Source organism: Scyliorhinus torazame, chromosome 3, assembly GCF_047496885.1.
Source record: "Scyliorhinus torazame isolate Kashiwa2021f chromosome 3, sScyTor2.1, whole genome shotgun sequence".
NCBI lineage: Eukaryota > Metazoa > Chordata > Chondrichthyes > Carcharhiniformes > Scyliorhinidae > Scyliorhinus > Scyliorhinus torazame.
The window spans coordinates 147892038-147908767 of record NC_092709.1 but is presented as its reverse complement, the minus strand read 5'-3'; the positions used below and the strand labels follow the sequence as shown (position 1 = coordinate 147908767).

General features: G+C 45.3%; 1 protein-coding gene across 1 annotated transcript in view; it reads left to right on the top strand.

The window, feature by feature from the left end:
• Positions 1-3807: 3807 nt before the first annotated feature.
• LOC140408747 (cytokine-dependent hematopoietic cell linker-like) overlaps positions 3808-16730 on the top strand; it is a 314639-nt gene continuing 301716 nt past the window's right edge. Inside the window, exons 1-2 of the mRNA XM_072496381.1 lie at positions 3808-3899; positions 9634-9696. The gene's annotated coding sequence lies outside the window, so the exon portion shown is untranslated. The remainder of the gene's footprint in view (positions 3900-9633; positions 9697-16730) is intronic.

Below are 16730 nucleotides of genomic sequence, written 5' to 3'. Positions count from 1 at the left end.
CTTTGTGAAATGGAAATCATGTTTAACCAACTTATTGGAGTCCTTTGAGGAAGTAACATGTGCTTTGAACAAAAGAGGAACTGGTGGATGTACTGGGCATAGATTTCCAGAAGACAATTAATGAAGTATCACATCAAAGGTTATTGTGGGAAATAAAAGCTCATGGTATGGGGGTAACATATTGGCATGGATAGAAAATTGACTGGTTAACAAGAAGCAGAGAGTAGGCATAAATGGGTCTTTTGCTGGTTGGCAAGAAATAATGGCCTGGGACTGGTTTAGTACAGTGAGCTAAACAGCTCGCTTGTAATGCAGAACAATGCCAGCAGCGCGGGTTCAATTCCCGTACTGGCCTCCCCGAACAGGCGCTGGAATGTGGCGACTCGGGGCTTTTCACAGTAACTTCATTGAAGCCTACTTGTGATAATAAGTGATTATTATTCTGAGTGGAGCGCCATAGGGATCAGTGCTGGGATCTTAACTATTTACAATTTATATAAATTACCTGGATGAAGGGTTGGATTGGATGGTTGCCAAATTTGCTGATTACACAAAGGTAGGTAGGAAAGTAAATTGTGAAGAATTCATAAGGAGGTTACAGATATAGATAGGTTAAATAAGTGGGCAAATATCCAACAAATGGAGTGTATTGTCCATTTTGGCAGAAAGAATAAAAGAGAAGCTTATATATATCTAAATGTTGAGAGATTGCAGAGCTTTGAGATACAGAGGGATCTAGGTGTATTTGTGCATGAAAAAGGCTAGTTTGCAAGTAGAGCAAATAATTTGGAAGGTGACTTCAACGTTATCATTTATAGAAATGGGAATTGAATCAAAAGTAGGGAAGTTATGTTTCAGTTTTAGAGAACACTAGGGAAACCACAACTGGATGACTGTGGTCTCCTTATTTAAGCAAAGATGTCAACGTGTTGGAAGCCGTTCAGAGAAGGTTTACCAGACTAATTCCTGGTCATGGGCAGGTTGTCTTATGAGGAAACGTTGAACAGGCTAGGTTTATATCTGATGGAGTTTAGAAGAGATAGTGGTGTCACTGTTCAAAATTAAGAAAGGGTCACCCATTTAAAATGGAGATTAGGAGAAATCTTTTCTCAGAGGGCTGTGATTCTTTGGAACTCTTTTCCTCAAAAGGTAGTAGAAGCAGAACCTTTGAATATTTTGAAGGCAGAGGTGGATAGATTCTTGCTAAGCAAGGGTGTGATAGATTACTAGGGGTAGGTGGGATGCAGATGTGAGGTTACTGTCAGATCAGTCATGATCCTATTAAATGGCAGAGCAGGCTTGAGGGACCAAATGGCCTACTCCTGCTGATAGTTCATATGTTCCCATGATGGTCTCCTGCTGCATTTATCACAGTCGTTAATTGCATCCACCGCTTGCTGCAAGGGCATAGGTGGTCAGCAGAATAGAGGACAGGTCTCCTCTTCTGGACGTCTGCCACCAAATGTTGAAGGTCCTGGTCAGAATAGCATGGGACAGCTGGAGCAGTCCCTTTCTCCAATCTCCTCTGTGTGATATTCTGTGAATAAAAATGTACAGTGAAAAGGGAAATGAGCCATACAGATTACAATCCTCTCAGTCACTTTTGAGTGGTTACTTTCACCAACCATTTTCACCATGTCATAAATTATTACTGGTACTGTTTGTTGGAGAAAATGTGAACTGCTGGTTGCCGTGTCTGTTGCGGCTGGGGCTCCAAGGTAAAATGCTGTGCTTCGCGACCACTGACAGCCCGACTGGTTTTCTCCCTCTCAGTAATACTGTTATGTTGTGACTATGCAGCGTGAAAGACCTCATCAAAAGTCAACAGTGTGGACACATGCTGATAAATGGGTGGCAAGAGGGCAAGTGGGTGGGGTATGAGCATGGCGTTGTGCATCACCCACTTTAGCCTTGGCAGCTAACTACATGACTGCATAATAGCTGCACCAGACAGTGTTGCAAGAAAATTCTATCTTTGTGGCTTTGTTTTGAGAATCCACTCCATGCTCTCCATGATTCAGTAGAGAATATTTTGAATAGGCAGCAACAAAGTTAATTCCCTATAGGGAAAGCCCGTGATAGGCCACCGATCTACAGTTGGACAACATTTACAGCTTCGACACTCACCTGATGGGGCAATGATGTCTCCTCCAAGGGGCAGGATAGAGTCTTCATCTTTTATGACTTACCTCTCAAATAGCCTTTCGGAAGATACACATTTTATCTGCATCTGATCAGGCCTGCCACCGACCACTCATTACTTCAGATTTTGCCCACCCTGGCTCATATTCTAGCCTGCCCACCACCCGCCCTCCCTCCCATACATAAATATCGGGGCTGGATTCTCCGTTCTGGAGACTAAGGGCTGGATTCTCCGATCCCTGACAGCGAAATTGCATTCGGCGACGGGGCAGAGAATCCCGGATGACGACAAAATCGTGGGTGGCACCACTTTTGCAATGCTCCGCCTCCTGAAAAGCCGGGTATTCTAGGAGTACGGCACTCGCCGGAAAAGTGGTGCAAAGCGGCTACCGATTCCCCATGTTGCTGGGGGCTAGCAGACAGGCAGCATAGAGGTCCCAGCTCTAGCTGCCGATACATCCCGGAGAATTGCCGGGTCTGTGGCCGGGCATGCGCACAACAGCGGTCTGCAGCGGCCACGCCGTGCTTCATGGCGGAGGCCGCTCGCAGACCCGGCCCGCGAAATAGTCCCCCCGTTTGGCCAGTTCCTGCGCCCCGGGCCTCCCCACCACAGTGTCCCAGCCCCTAATAATGTCCCCTCTACCCACGGATCAGCCCTCCCCGACTCTGGCGTCGCTGGATTGAGTCCGCAGCCGCCACGCTGAGTTCCCGACGGCTGAGACCACACGCTGTCGGGAACTCGGCCGGTCGGGGACGGAGCATCGTGGGGTGGGCCTCAGCCAACGTTAGGAGGGCTTGGTTACGGCATGTGGCGCACTCTTGGCGCCGCCCCCGATTTCGGCATCATCAGGGATTCTCCGCCCCGTCGCTGAACGCGATTTCGCTGTCAGGGATCGGAGAATCTAGCCCTTGGTCTCCAGAACGGTGAATCCAGCCCCGGATCTTCAGCCAGACATTTTTAGAGGCCGGGTTCAGAGAGCCAGGAATTCTCCCTTCTCTGCACCCCTTACCTTGGAGCAAAAATCTGGACCTCTGTTTACCACCACCCCCCCGAACTAGATTTCCACCCAATATCCATCCTGTATTTCTATTACATTGATCAAGAAACAACAAATATGTTTTGTTGTTCCAAATTGAGAAAGATTTTGATTGTTGAAAATATTCCCCAAAGAAGTAGTGGCACAAAATTAAAGTTTGTGCCAAACTAAACTGTTGAACTGCATTTGCAGTGCACAGGAAAAATAACACTTCTATTTGGTCAGACGAGGCTTGTACCATTTGAGTTTGGACTGATATCAAATCTAACCAAACAAAATAGTTTAGTTAGACATGCATATTCCTATTTTTGTAAGTGTGCTTTGAATAAAACAAACCTCAAGGCCATTCACTAAATTAACTTAGTAATATTTACAAAAGGAACAGTAACAGTCGCTGATATGTCCCAACATTTTGCATGGGTTCATTTTATTCTGACCACCTTTGAAGAATGTTTGTTGTTCTGTTCAAAGTCATTTATAATTTTGTTTTGCAAACCTATTCATCACGCACCTCACTCGGGTTTGATAGAATACTGACCAATAGTATAGGCCAGCTCTACCCCCCCACCCCCCGCCCCACCCCCACACACACAGTGCAAATACTGACTCAGTCACAGGAAACAGTATGCAAGTGGTCAGTGGCTGACGACCACACATTTCTGCTTAAAACAGAACAATTGGCATGATAAGATAATGCTATTAAAAGCATAACTGTTACAGGTATGTGAAAAATCTCTGGCTTAATTAGACTTTGAAAAATAATTAATCATTGTTACCGAACCAAAACAAAGAGCAAAATATTCCTCAAACAATTCTACTTCCACATGGTGATTAATATTTAGGGAAGCATCTGAGAAAAGCTGTAGTTTTCAACACTTTTCTGCAGCTCTGTTCTGGCAGTCGAGAAACTTGCAGTAACGTTACACCAACATTTAAAAAGTTAGCACAAGCATAGAAGAAATGTTTATGAAGCCCGTCATACCTTGTGAAATTTGTTATCGTTATTGTGTTTATGGTACCTACGGTCAGTTCATTTAATCTTATTATGTCAGAGCTTAAATGTCTGTGATGATGGAAATATATATATATGTTCATTCTGAGTTGATCAGTTCAAAAATGACGTTCTTCAGACAGTAAGGTACAAATCATGAACTACTTGTAGGGTGTTGTCAATTCATTTTGTTGGCATGATTGAAGCTCCAAATTGCTTTTGTTTTGGGATCAGGTAGTTCAATGTCAAATTGCCAATTCATAAAGGTGTAATTCCAAAACAATTAACTCTGTTATTCCTCAGTTTGTTTTTATTGCATGTTTTGTACTGTGGGAGCATACAATTCCGTTAAAAAGTAACTGAAGAGTTATTATGAAACTAGTTTGCGACTGGCGGTCATCGTATTCTTGTTGAAGAGAAATGTTAAAACAAGTTAGGATGGTGTGTAATCTGCTTCTATTGTGAAATAATTTTGACTGGAAATGTCTTGAAGAGATTCATTAATAATTAGATCAGTAATATATGCTATAGATTATTGGTGAACAATGAATGGTGAGGCCGTCCTGAACATTCAGGTAATATTCAGTTTCAAAATTAGTTTGTGCAAACTTTCCTCACACTAAATGAGACAGATGTCTCAACTTTATAAAAATTTATTTCGGAATACCGAATTACTTTTTTTCCAATTAAGGGACAATTTGGTGTGGTCAATCCACCTAGCCTGCACATTCTTGGGTGGTGGGAGCAAGGCCCGCGCAGACAGGGGGAGAATGTGCGGGCTCCACAGGGACAGTGACCCCGGGCCAGGATTGAACCCCAGCAGATGTCTCAACTGACAAGACTATAAGATACAGAACTTAGTCTGCACTTCAAAATGTAAAAGCATTTGTTCAGCAATTTGGGGAAGCACGGTAGCATAGTGATTAGCACAGTTGCTTCACAGCTCCAGGGTCCCAAGTTCGATTCTCGATTGGGTCGCTGTCTGTGAGGAGTCTGCGCGTTCTCCCCGTGTCTGCGCGGGTTTCCTCCAGGTGCTCCAGTTTCCTCCCGCGGTCCAGGGATGTGCAGGTTGGGTGGATTGGCCATGCTAAATTGCCCTCAGTGTCCAAAAAGGGTAAGTGGGGGTTACGGGGATAGGGTAGATGCGTAGGCTTCAGTGGGGTGCTCTTTGTAAGGGCCGGTGCAGACTCGATGGGCCGAATGGCCTCCTTCTGCACTGTAAATTCTATGATTCTATGATTCTAATCCTGACCTTCAGAATAGCAGACATCTGCCTTATGACATGCAGTAGCCACACAATGCAGATAGTAACATATTTGTCTCTGCCTTCATTTCTACTTTTGCAATTCCTTTTATGTCAATAGATTGCCCCAAAAGAATTATTAACTCAAACATATTTGCTGTCAGCTTCTCAAGCAAAGTAATTTGCTTACAATATTTTCATTATGCTCCCTTTATTTACAGTTCAATGATGACCACCAATCATTTTTTAAGCACCCAACACTTAGCATTTTACATTAAAATAACATTGGACCAACTGGTTTAATTATATTTCTATTTTGGAAATAAATGTTAAGCTGTCTTTGTACATTGATAATATAATGTTTTGCTCACTTTAATATTGAAGGTCATTTTTTTGAACAGTAAATCCTGCTGCATAAAAAGCTGACAAATATCTATATAGTAATGACTGGATTAATCCAGTTTGTAGATAAAACAAGTCTCAGCTCTAAAGGTGTCTTGGCTCTGTTAGCGATTAAGTTAATGCCAATACGCTTCAAGTTCATAATAAATCAATTCAAAAACAAAAGCACCATGTGCCACTTTGAAAATCTTTTTTTATTAGCAAGGCATTAATTTGAAGTTTTGTTTTGAGAGCTGTCAGCATTAAATGTAAAAGTCGAGAGAATCCATGAATGTTTGATGCGATTAATGTTGAACTTCTTTTGGATTCTGAATTACACAAAGATTTCAATTCTATCCAGCAAGTAGAGCAAAAGAAATGTGTTGCTATTGTACGCCTGCAGCATTTTCTGTTTTGATAGTGAATCATTCAGCTATAATATACATACATATAAAATGTTTCAATATTATTGTTTAAATAAGCAAACTCCAAGCCACTTTGCTGAGGTTATTTCAGAGAAGTTTGACTGAATATCAGAGATCTTAATGGTGTTTTGAACTTTATTGAAAATATTGCCAAGACAAGTGTCCAAGCACAAACTGGCAGCCAGCCTAATTTACAAAGATTGAAATGTTAAGTGTTTTTTCTTACCGTTCTATTCATTCTAAGCAACAATGATCATTCATAAATGTCAACATTTGCAGCCTACACACTCCACTAAATACCATTACTGCCTAATGTTTGCACTCAACTATATAAAACACGATTGAAATTGTCATCCAAGGATGAATAAGCAGAGATTAATTTGGGTTAGTAACTACATAGAACATAGAACATAGAACAATACAGCGCAGTACAGGCCCTTCGGCCCACGATGTTGCACCGAAACAAAAGCCATCTAACCTACACTATACCATTATCATCCATATGTTTATCCAATAAACTTTTAAATGCCCTTAATGTTGGCGAGTTCACTACTGTAGCAGGTAGGGCATTCCACGGCCTCACTACTCTTTGCGTAAAGAACCTACCCCTGACCTCTGTCCTATATCTATTACCCCTCAGTTTAAGGCTATGTCCCCTCGTGCTAGCCATTTCCATCCGCGGGAGAAGGCTCTCACTGTCCACCCTATCTAACCCTCTGATCATTTTGTATGCCTCTATCAAGTCTCCTCTTAACCTTCTTCTCTCTAACGAAAACAACCTCAAGTCCATCAGCCTTTCCTCATAAGATTTTCCCTCCATTCCAGGCAACATCCTGGTAAATCTCCTCTGCACCCGTTCCAAAGCCTCCACGTCCTTCCTATAATGCGGTGACCAGAACTGTACGCAATACTCCAAATGCGGCCGTACCAGAGTTCTGTACAGCTGCAACATGACCTCCTGACTCCGGAACTCAATCCCTCTACCAATAAAGGCCAACACTCCATAGGCCTTCTTCACCACCCTATCAACCTGGGTGGCAACTTTCAGGGATCTATGTACATGGACACCTAGATCCCTCTGCTCATCCACACTTTCAAGAACTTTTCCATTAGCCACATATTCCACATTCCTGTTTTTCCTTCCAAAGTGAATCACCTCACACTTCTCTACATTAAACTCCATTTGCCACCTCTCAGCCCAGCACTGCAGCTTATCTATATCCCTCTGTAACCTGCTACTTCCTTCCTCACTATCGACAACACCACCGACTTTAGTATCGTCTGCAAATTTACTCACCCACCCTTCTGCGCCTTCCTCTAGGTCATTGATAAAAATGACAAACAGCAACGGCCCCAGAACAGATCCTTGTGGTACTCCACTTGTGACAGAACTCCATTCTGAACATTTCCCATCAACCACCACCCTCTGTCTTCTTTCAGCTAGCCAATTTCTGATCCACATCTCTAAATCACCCTCAATCCCCAGCCTCCGTATTTTCTGCAATAGCCTACCGTGGGGAACCTTATCAAACGCTTTGCTGAAATCCATATACACCACATCAACTGCTCTACCCTCGTCTACCTGTTCAGTCACCTTCTCAAAGAAACTGGGACTGAAGTTTGTCTTTCAAAGTAAAATATAGAGAGTTAAAATATATTGGATGATATTAATTGTTCTATCAAAGCAGAAAAGTACTAAGGACATTAAGGTTTCCTTTGTGTTAAGTATTTGTATTTTTATTAATGAATAATTTCCCTCATGCTATATGATGTTAGTCTGGTTTCAGTGAATAAAAAATCATAAGCAGTCCACCTAAAAATTTAAACTCATCGTCGGGCATGCTAACACAAATTACACTGAGTAAATTACACCCATGGTTCTAAAGCACACACAATTTTTAACAACTAGATAATTCCACGGTTAATTTGGAAAATTGAGATCGATGAAGAAATTAAAAGAAAAAGTTTTTTCTTGAAAATTGTATCTTATTTATCTTTTCAGATACTGGCAGAACTGAAAAGTATTTTGCGGCTTTATATTAGATAAGAAGGCTGCAATAGCTAATGAACTTAATGAGGCGTAACAAATGTGGTTTTAGTTATACTGAACTACTCGTTTGAAACTGATAGTTGGAAAGCACAGCAGTTGGCAAGACCAGAGATAAATTGCAGCCTCCAATTTTTAATCTACCCACCATGGAGATCGGGGCATGTCTACATACCTATGTACAGAGCATTCTGCTGAATGGCATCACTTGGTGAGTGATGTGCCCAGAAGACCCTCCAGGACGTGCCAGTAATTTTAAAGCCTAGATTGTAACTTGCCCTGTGCCAAGCCTGAATGGTGTGATGTGGCTTCTTTTGATGTGAGGGGGGAAGGGTGTCTATTGGCTTTATTCAGCTTTAATGGATTCAGATGACAAATGGGGATATGCCGCTTTTGTTTTTGCATTTATTCAACATGGCTTTGTACCAACACAGAATGATCACAAGATTTATATTACTGAGGAAAAAGCAATACATTCAAATAAAATCTTTGATCGGGAAATTTGTTGCTGCTACGGCTATTTTACAGATGTAAAATTTGGACCTAAGAGTCACATAGGTGGGTGCTCTATGTTCACACATTGCATGCTGGAAGTGGTTCCTGCTTTATTGCTAAGGCTCCAGTCGGAGTTCAGAGCCCATGCCTGAAACAGGTGATAGTCCTATTCTGTATGCAGATAGGGGGAACCACTGTTTGAAACTCTCTTCCCAAAATTAAGCTGCCGTGAATATAGCCAATGCAGAGCCATTGAATTCAGAAAAACCATGTCCCCATGCAGCCTAATCAATGGTCTTAAAGGGACCACTGGACGTTGCTACCAAGTGTCGAAGATCATTGCTAGCCCCCAGTCAACCCCCTCCGGATCATGTACCATTCGTCCTGATCTCCCCCCTCTCAAATGCCCCTTCTTTATTGCCCCCACCACTCCCGATTACAACTTCCCCCCCACCTCCCAGGAACTGTTCAAGACTTGCTGCCAAGGAGTCTGCCAGCACAACTTCATTCTCATTAAAATGACATGCTATCTCCGAATGCTTCATTAGTGTCCATATCTCACCCACTATATACGAATGAGGCTCACAGCTCAAGGGCCTCATGCCTCTAATTTCTGGCATGCACTTCCAGCTTGCGAACTATATCAAGCCCAAAATGAAACCAAAATAAAATTTCACCCCATCGTCTTTACATGGACGTCTGGGCTAAACACAGGCTCCAACAGAAATGTTAACTGTATCAGATTGTGGTTCAATTCAGCACTCTCGATGGAACAATGCAAAACATGTCAAGAATATTAAAGTATCACAGGTACAAATTAGTTTAAGAAATTTTATGAACTGGGAATCTAATTAAAATGTTGTCCTTTTCAGACCAATCCAGAAATTGTCCATTGAAAAGCGTCAGTACTTTCTAAGAACGCGTAGACGTGAGCAGTAAGTACAATTTGCAATACTTCCCTCATACTTTGAACAGTTGATTTCCTATCACAGCACAGATTACAAATATAACAATATTATTTTAAATTCGGTATTAATTATGCAACTGGAGGCATTTTGTAAGAGACTTGTTGAACGCTATAATACGTGAAGGTGTCAGATTCCAGTGGTAACGCTTGTTTATCTGAGTCAGAATTTCATGGTTCAAAGTTAATTTCAGAGCCTTCAGCACATAATCTCATCGAAATACTATTGTAGTTCAGAGAGTAAGTTGCGTTTGAGGCACAAGCTTTGCCTGAGCCATTAAATCAACGTCCTGTTTGACCTCTCAGTGAATAGAAAGGCCCCATGGCATTCTTTGAAGATGAGCAGAGTTCCTTTGTTCTGGCTAATATTTATCACTCAACTACTATCATTAAAGCAGATTATCTGGTAATTTATCTCATTGTTTGTGGGACCTTGCTGTGAGAAACTGGCCACGTTTCCCTATGTTACAAGAGTGACTGGACTTCAAAAGTGATTTAATGATTTTGAAAAGTTTTTTTAGGACACCATGAGGTCATGAACGATGCAGCATTTCGTTCTTGCTCATATATTGATTCTATAAAAATAAACCTGCATATTTTTCTTAATTGAAAAAATATAATGCATTACCATCTGTACATTATAGTTTCTTAAAGAAAAACAGGAGTTGATCTATATACACTTGTTGCACCAACCCAGAGGATGTTGTTCAGGGTTGGGGGGGGGGGGGAATCGTGGTGATTTGTAATGATGTGCCATTTATGACTATAACAAAAGTACAATGTTTAGGTTGAAGTAACATCAGAGAGTGGCCTTTGATTTAATACAAAATAATTCAATTGTTTATATAAGTGCAAGCACATTAAACATGAATATAAAACTCATTTTCATTGTTCTGATTTGATATGGCTGTCTAATGAGTCAAATGATTCAAGTTCCAATGGTAAAACTAGCTGCACATAATGTAATGATTATAACTTGTATTGATACTAAAATAATTATATTAATTGCTTATTAAACTTTGAGACTACATCCAATGCATCAAAACAATGACTGTTCCCCGTGGTCTCTCATGCCCCCACATGTCAATTGCATAATGATTATTTACACAAAATAAAGAGGGTTCAAGTACTTGCAGTCTCTACTATTGATACTTTAAAGTATGACAGACAATTTTACTGATCTGTTACAAAAAAAAGTTTCTTTTTGAAGAAAGTGGAAAGTTATCAATGAACAACTGTGTTTTTAGAGCTTTCTTTACACATCCTATTGTCATTATAGAATTCATTGGTTTAATGCAGTGCATATTGGATGAATGGACATGGAAGTCCATAGTTTGACATGGGGGTATTAGAGGCCATGGGGGTGAGTAGTGTGCATGCCTTGGCAAGAGGGTGAATCAGAGGCCATGAAGGTGGCATAACTTGCACTGGGGGGCATAAGGGAGGGTCTGTGTGAATGAGGGCATAAAATGGCATGGAAACCATGAAAGGCCATGGGAGGGGGAGGGGGAATCCCTTGGCATAGGGGACATGAGGAGGGCCTCATGAACTTGCCTTTCAAGAGGTTCCCTCATGCAGACTTTGGTTCATGGCGCCTCTGAACTGCCATGAATCACGACTCTTTGAAAAGCCGGCCGAAATCCATGAAAATTATGAGGACTAGTACATGCCTGTCCATCAATGGAGACATCCAGGTTAAGAGTGTCGGGCGTGGGTTCAGCCCACACCCTTAAAAGACTCCACTGAAAATCAGAAACCCCAGGAATGAGGTCAGGTATCCTGTCCCAACCGTTGTTCTCACCCCTGCATGGAGTCTCCCCAACGCCACAAAGAGCCAGCCTCAAATGTTGAATGAATAAATTGATGTGTAGAGAACATTTTTAAGAAGTGGGAGGGGTGATTTCTTGGGGATCTTACAAACTGATTATATATGTACATTTGAAAAGCTGCAAAGACTTGTGTCTAAAGAGGGTTAATATTATTACATTAGTATTATTAATGATAACATTATTAAAGACCAAAACAGAGTTAAACATCATTAAAAGTAATACAGTGATTGGACAAACACCACCAGCTCCGCGGCTGCACAGTGGCACAAGGCAGGGATGCCCGCTATCCCCGCTGCTGTTTGCTCTGGCAATCGAGCCACTGGCAATCGCCTTCAGAGTGGTAAAGAGGTGAAGAGGTATCCAAAGGGGAGACAGAGACCATACAGTCTCAGTCAATGCGGTTGACCTGCTCCTCTACGTCTTGAACCCCAGGGCCAGCATGGAAGAGATAATGAAATTCCTAAAGGCGTTTCCAGCCTTCTCAGGTCACAAGCTTAACTGAGCAAGAGCAAGATTTTCTCTGTGAACCTGCAGGGGGGAGGGACAGAGCTGGGGAGATTGCTGTTCAAACGAGCCCAGACTAAATTCCACTACGTGGGGATCCAAACAGCCCACGACAGGACACAGATCCACAAATGGAACCTAATGAATCTGGTGGAGGAAGTCAAAATGGGCCTGCAGAGGTGGGGCCTGTCGTGTTGGGTGCTCTGCTACATAGACGAACAAACACGGTTGCGGATGGTACAACTCAGTTTTATTACTAACAATAATTACATCTGTAAACTGGTTACTGTGGTTCGTTCATTACCCTCTAACCTGTGGACCTAGCCCTAACACTATCTTGGAGAAGCACTCAGCACATGGTGAATGTCTGAGTTGCTTGCTGTGAGCTCTGTGCCCTGAGCTGTCTCCTGCTGGAATGAGCGGGAAGTGTTGTGTTCCCTATTTTATAGTGTGTATGCTCTTGCCTGTGATTGGCTGTGATGTTGTGTGTGTATTGATTGGTCCGTTGATCTGTCCATCAGTGTGTATGTATGTTTGCACCATGATGTTTATCTGAACATCATGACAGAGCTCACTACCACTCGCCACCGCAGTGAGAAAACAGATGATCAAAATAAATGTGCAGGGATGGGTCAAAGAACTAGGAGCAGAGTGGGTGAGGATTGAGGGGAGTCCCTCTGCAGGGATGTCCCTCCGAGCATTGGCCACAAACGCACTCCCATCCCCGATTGGCCAGATACTCAAATAGCCCAGTGGTAGTCGCCACACTCCAAACATGGTATCAAATGAGGCAGCACTTCAGCCTAACCAAAACGTCCACCATGGCTCCCACCTGCAACAACCACAGATTCGCTCCAGCAACAAAGGACGCCTCCTTCAACAGGTGAAGACAGGACAAGGGGACCTTAATGGTTATGGACATGTACACGAACGGTAGAGTAGTGACCCTGTGGGAACTCACGGAGAATTCCAGTTCGCGAGAGAAAACCTCCTGAAATATATTCAGATCAAAAACGTCTGCTGCAAAGAAACCATGATTCACCCCAGATACCAGGATACTCACAAGTAGAAAGGAGGACGTGGGCGATCTAGTTGGGGGGAGGGTGGGGGACCTGTGGGGACATGATGGGGGGCTGTTGGGGGAGGTATGCTCATCCATGGATGAGACAAGGAAAAAATGGGATGAGGAACTAGGCATGCAGATAGGGGGAGGAATTTGAATCGAAGCGCTGAGCAGGGCAAACTTCACCTCCACATGCACAGGGCTGAGCCAAACGCAGTTAAAGGTGGTGCACAGTGCGCACCCAACCAGAACCCGAATAAATGGGTTCTTTCATGAGGGGGAGGCCAAATGTGAATGGTGCCAGGGAGGCCCAGCCAACCACACCCGCATGTTCTAGTCCTGCCCCAGACTTATTGGATACTGGACATCCTTCTTTGGGGCCATGTCCAGGGTTGTAGGAGTGAGGGTGGAGCCATGCCCAAAAGTGGCGGTCTTCGGGGTATCAGATCAGCCAGAGCTCTTCATGGGAAGGGGGGCCAACACCTTTTCCTTATCTTCCCTGATCGCCCGCCGGAGACTCCTTCTCAGCTGGTGATCGACAGCACCACCTGAAGCTGCAAACTGGCTGGCCTGATCTGGTGTGATGTCTCAGGCTGGAAAAAATAAAATCTACCATCCAGGGGTTGGAAGAGGGATTTCACAGGACGTGGAAACCGTTCACCAACTTGTTTTAAGGCATGTTCGTAACCAGCAACCAACAAAGCGGGAGCGGGGGGAGATATGGGACTAGCCACAGAACTGAGAGGAGAAATAAAGGTGGGGGGGGGGGGGGGGGGGGGGGAGAGAGAGAGGGGAGGGGTGGGTGGGGGGGGGATAGGACGGGGGAGGGGGCGAACGCACACAAGTCGAACGCGAGGGACAAGCAGGAGTAAAAGAAACCGCAGAAGACCGGCTCATAGGCAAGCTAAGGCCCGAACCAATCTGTATATACGTATCTGTAATTACGTGTTTTGGCCATTTGGTCAAATATAAAAGAAAATTATGCCTGTTAAAGAGGGAGTCATGGCCACAATTATTGTTTTGTAAATTGGGTGGATACAAAATGTGAAAATGAATTAAAATATATTTTTTTAAAGTGGCACACTGATAATTTGTACCACTCTGAAAAGCAAAAAGGCTGGGCTGGATTCTTTGTTTCAGAGACTAAGTGCTGACGCAGCGACGGAATCGCGTGGGTTCTACGGCCCCGAAAGTGGTGCCGGTGAAAGAGCGATTCAGGACATCCTAATGGGCAAGGGCAGTCATGTAGAACTAGTGCAATTCCAACAAACACTGGTGTGATTCAACAGGGTCGGGATTGGCACTCGAGATCCTGACAAGCTGCAGCTACATATAAGCACTCACCTACCCACACACTCTCGTTCCAGCCAAGAAGATGCCACGCCGAAGAGCGGCAATGAGGTTCACTGATGCCAAGCTCGAGACGCTACTGGAGGCCGTGAAAGATAGACGGGACACCCTGTTCCCCAGGGTGGGAAAGAGGCTGACGTCCGTCCGGCCTGGGTGCAGGTGGCAGAGGCTGTGAGTGCTGTGGGCCCCACCGCCAGGACTGTCCACCAGTGCACATTGAAGCAGCATGACCTCCTCAGGGGAACTAGGGTATGTCACCGCCACTATGCCTCTAGCACCAACCCCCTCCCACATGCCCCATCACCCTCCATCCCACCTCCACAATGTGGCCCCCACCAGGTGGACCGGTATGCAGCACCATACAAGGGTAAGCAACCACAGGGCCAGCCAGGGTGTGCTACCTCCATCACCTTGCCCCTGACACCAACCACCGCCCCACTCACCAATACCTCCCCAGTGCCCCCCCTCCCACCTCGGAGTGATCGAACCACACCCGCCGATCAACCATGCGCACCCCACCTTACACCCATGCCTCCCGCCATGGCCGGGTGCCCTACACAGAGGCGTTGAACCTGGTGGGTGGGGTCGGAAGGCGGGCAGTCGCTGAGGCGGAGATCAGCATCGGAGAACCAAGTGAACGCGTAGTGAGTACTGATGTCCCTATGGTACATCTGGCAACCCCCCCCTGTACGTAGCACAGTCCTGGTGGTCTATGGCCGCGAGCATGGAGACCCTGGTTAAGACGAGAGGTAGCCTCCAGGACAGTCAGCGCCAGGTGGTGAGGGAGCCTCCGGAGCTCTATCCAGCCATGCCCCAATCCCAAGGAGTGGTCTAGGGGGTCATCGGTCACCTAGAGAGAGGAGGAGGTGATGGAGCCCATGTCGGTGACTCCTGCAGAGAGGTCCTGGAACAACTCAGCACCTTTGAATCCCCCCCCCCCCCCAACCTGTCCCTGGCGCATGGAATGAGCAGTGGCCAGACCAGGGTGACACCATGCCACCTGTGACACCCAGGAAACTGCCAGCTCAATCCGGGCCCGGCTGCTCCAGAGGACGGCTGCCAAAGGGGACCCAGGTCACAGGCCAGGAACCACAGCGTGCCAATTCCACATCTGATGACCCGCCTAGACGGAGCATTCGGACACGTAAGACTAGAAAGTTACATGCCAGTTAAGCTGGCATGGGTGAAGAACATACATTAGCAATAGGGGCTAAGCCAAAATACTTGTATATCTCACAATAAACACCTGTTCCCCAATGTTCCGACCTGCCTCAGTGCTCTGTCTGAATGGTGTGAGGGATGGGCTGGGCTTGGTGCAGAGAGTGTGCCTGGTTGGGGAGGGTTCCGCTGGTGTGGACTGTGGTGTTGGGGGTGCTATGGGCCAGGGCCACCAAGGCCACCAGAGCAGTCGGCGGCCACCCATGGTTTTGACCCCGGAGGCTGCAGGTGACAGGGCCAGATATGTGGGGGTGCCATGTGTAACCGCTAAGTGACCTGCCACCGCACACCACCCCAATGCCCAACCCGGCCCCCTCCCCCCCATTTTAGCAGGTTTCCGCATTGGCCCAAGGCCAGCAGGTGGCATCAGCCAGGATTGCAGCGGATAACCCCAGGAGCCAACTCTTCACCTGGGGTGTGCCTCGATGGTGCTGGCCACCATTGAGTGTGCAGGACGAAGGCGTCGTGCATGCTGCCAGCTTGAAAAATGTTAAACGAATTCTTAGCCCTGCAGGGGGTTAACAGGGACCCGGAGTGAACCTCGCAGCCTCTGCTACAGATACGGGCCCCCGCACTTCCGGGTCCATCGGCCGTGCTGTGTTCCATGGTGGACTCGGACCGCGGAGCCACACCGAAGATGGAGACCCCCGCGATCGGCCACTCGCCTGAGCCTCAACCCCAGCACATTTAATCTCCGGCCGCCTTTAAGACCATGCCCTGGTCTCCGATGCACCCTCCCCCGATGGCTTCAGAAATGGATTCCATGAAGCACTGCTAAGCAACCGTTCAGGAGCAAAGTAAGATCCTGATAGGACAGATTCATTGGGATGAGGACACACCTCTGCTACAACAGTCATATTCCTGTCTAGTAGACATTTCAAATGTCACTGAGTGGAACCAACTTCCATCACTCAGCGTCATGCATGGGGAGCTAATAGAGGAATGATGCTCATTCTTAATAGTGGAAAAGAAATAATGGAGGTATGACAAATTTGGTGCTCAGTAATAAATAATGGCTGGAATCTTTTTTAGTCTAGGACA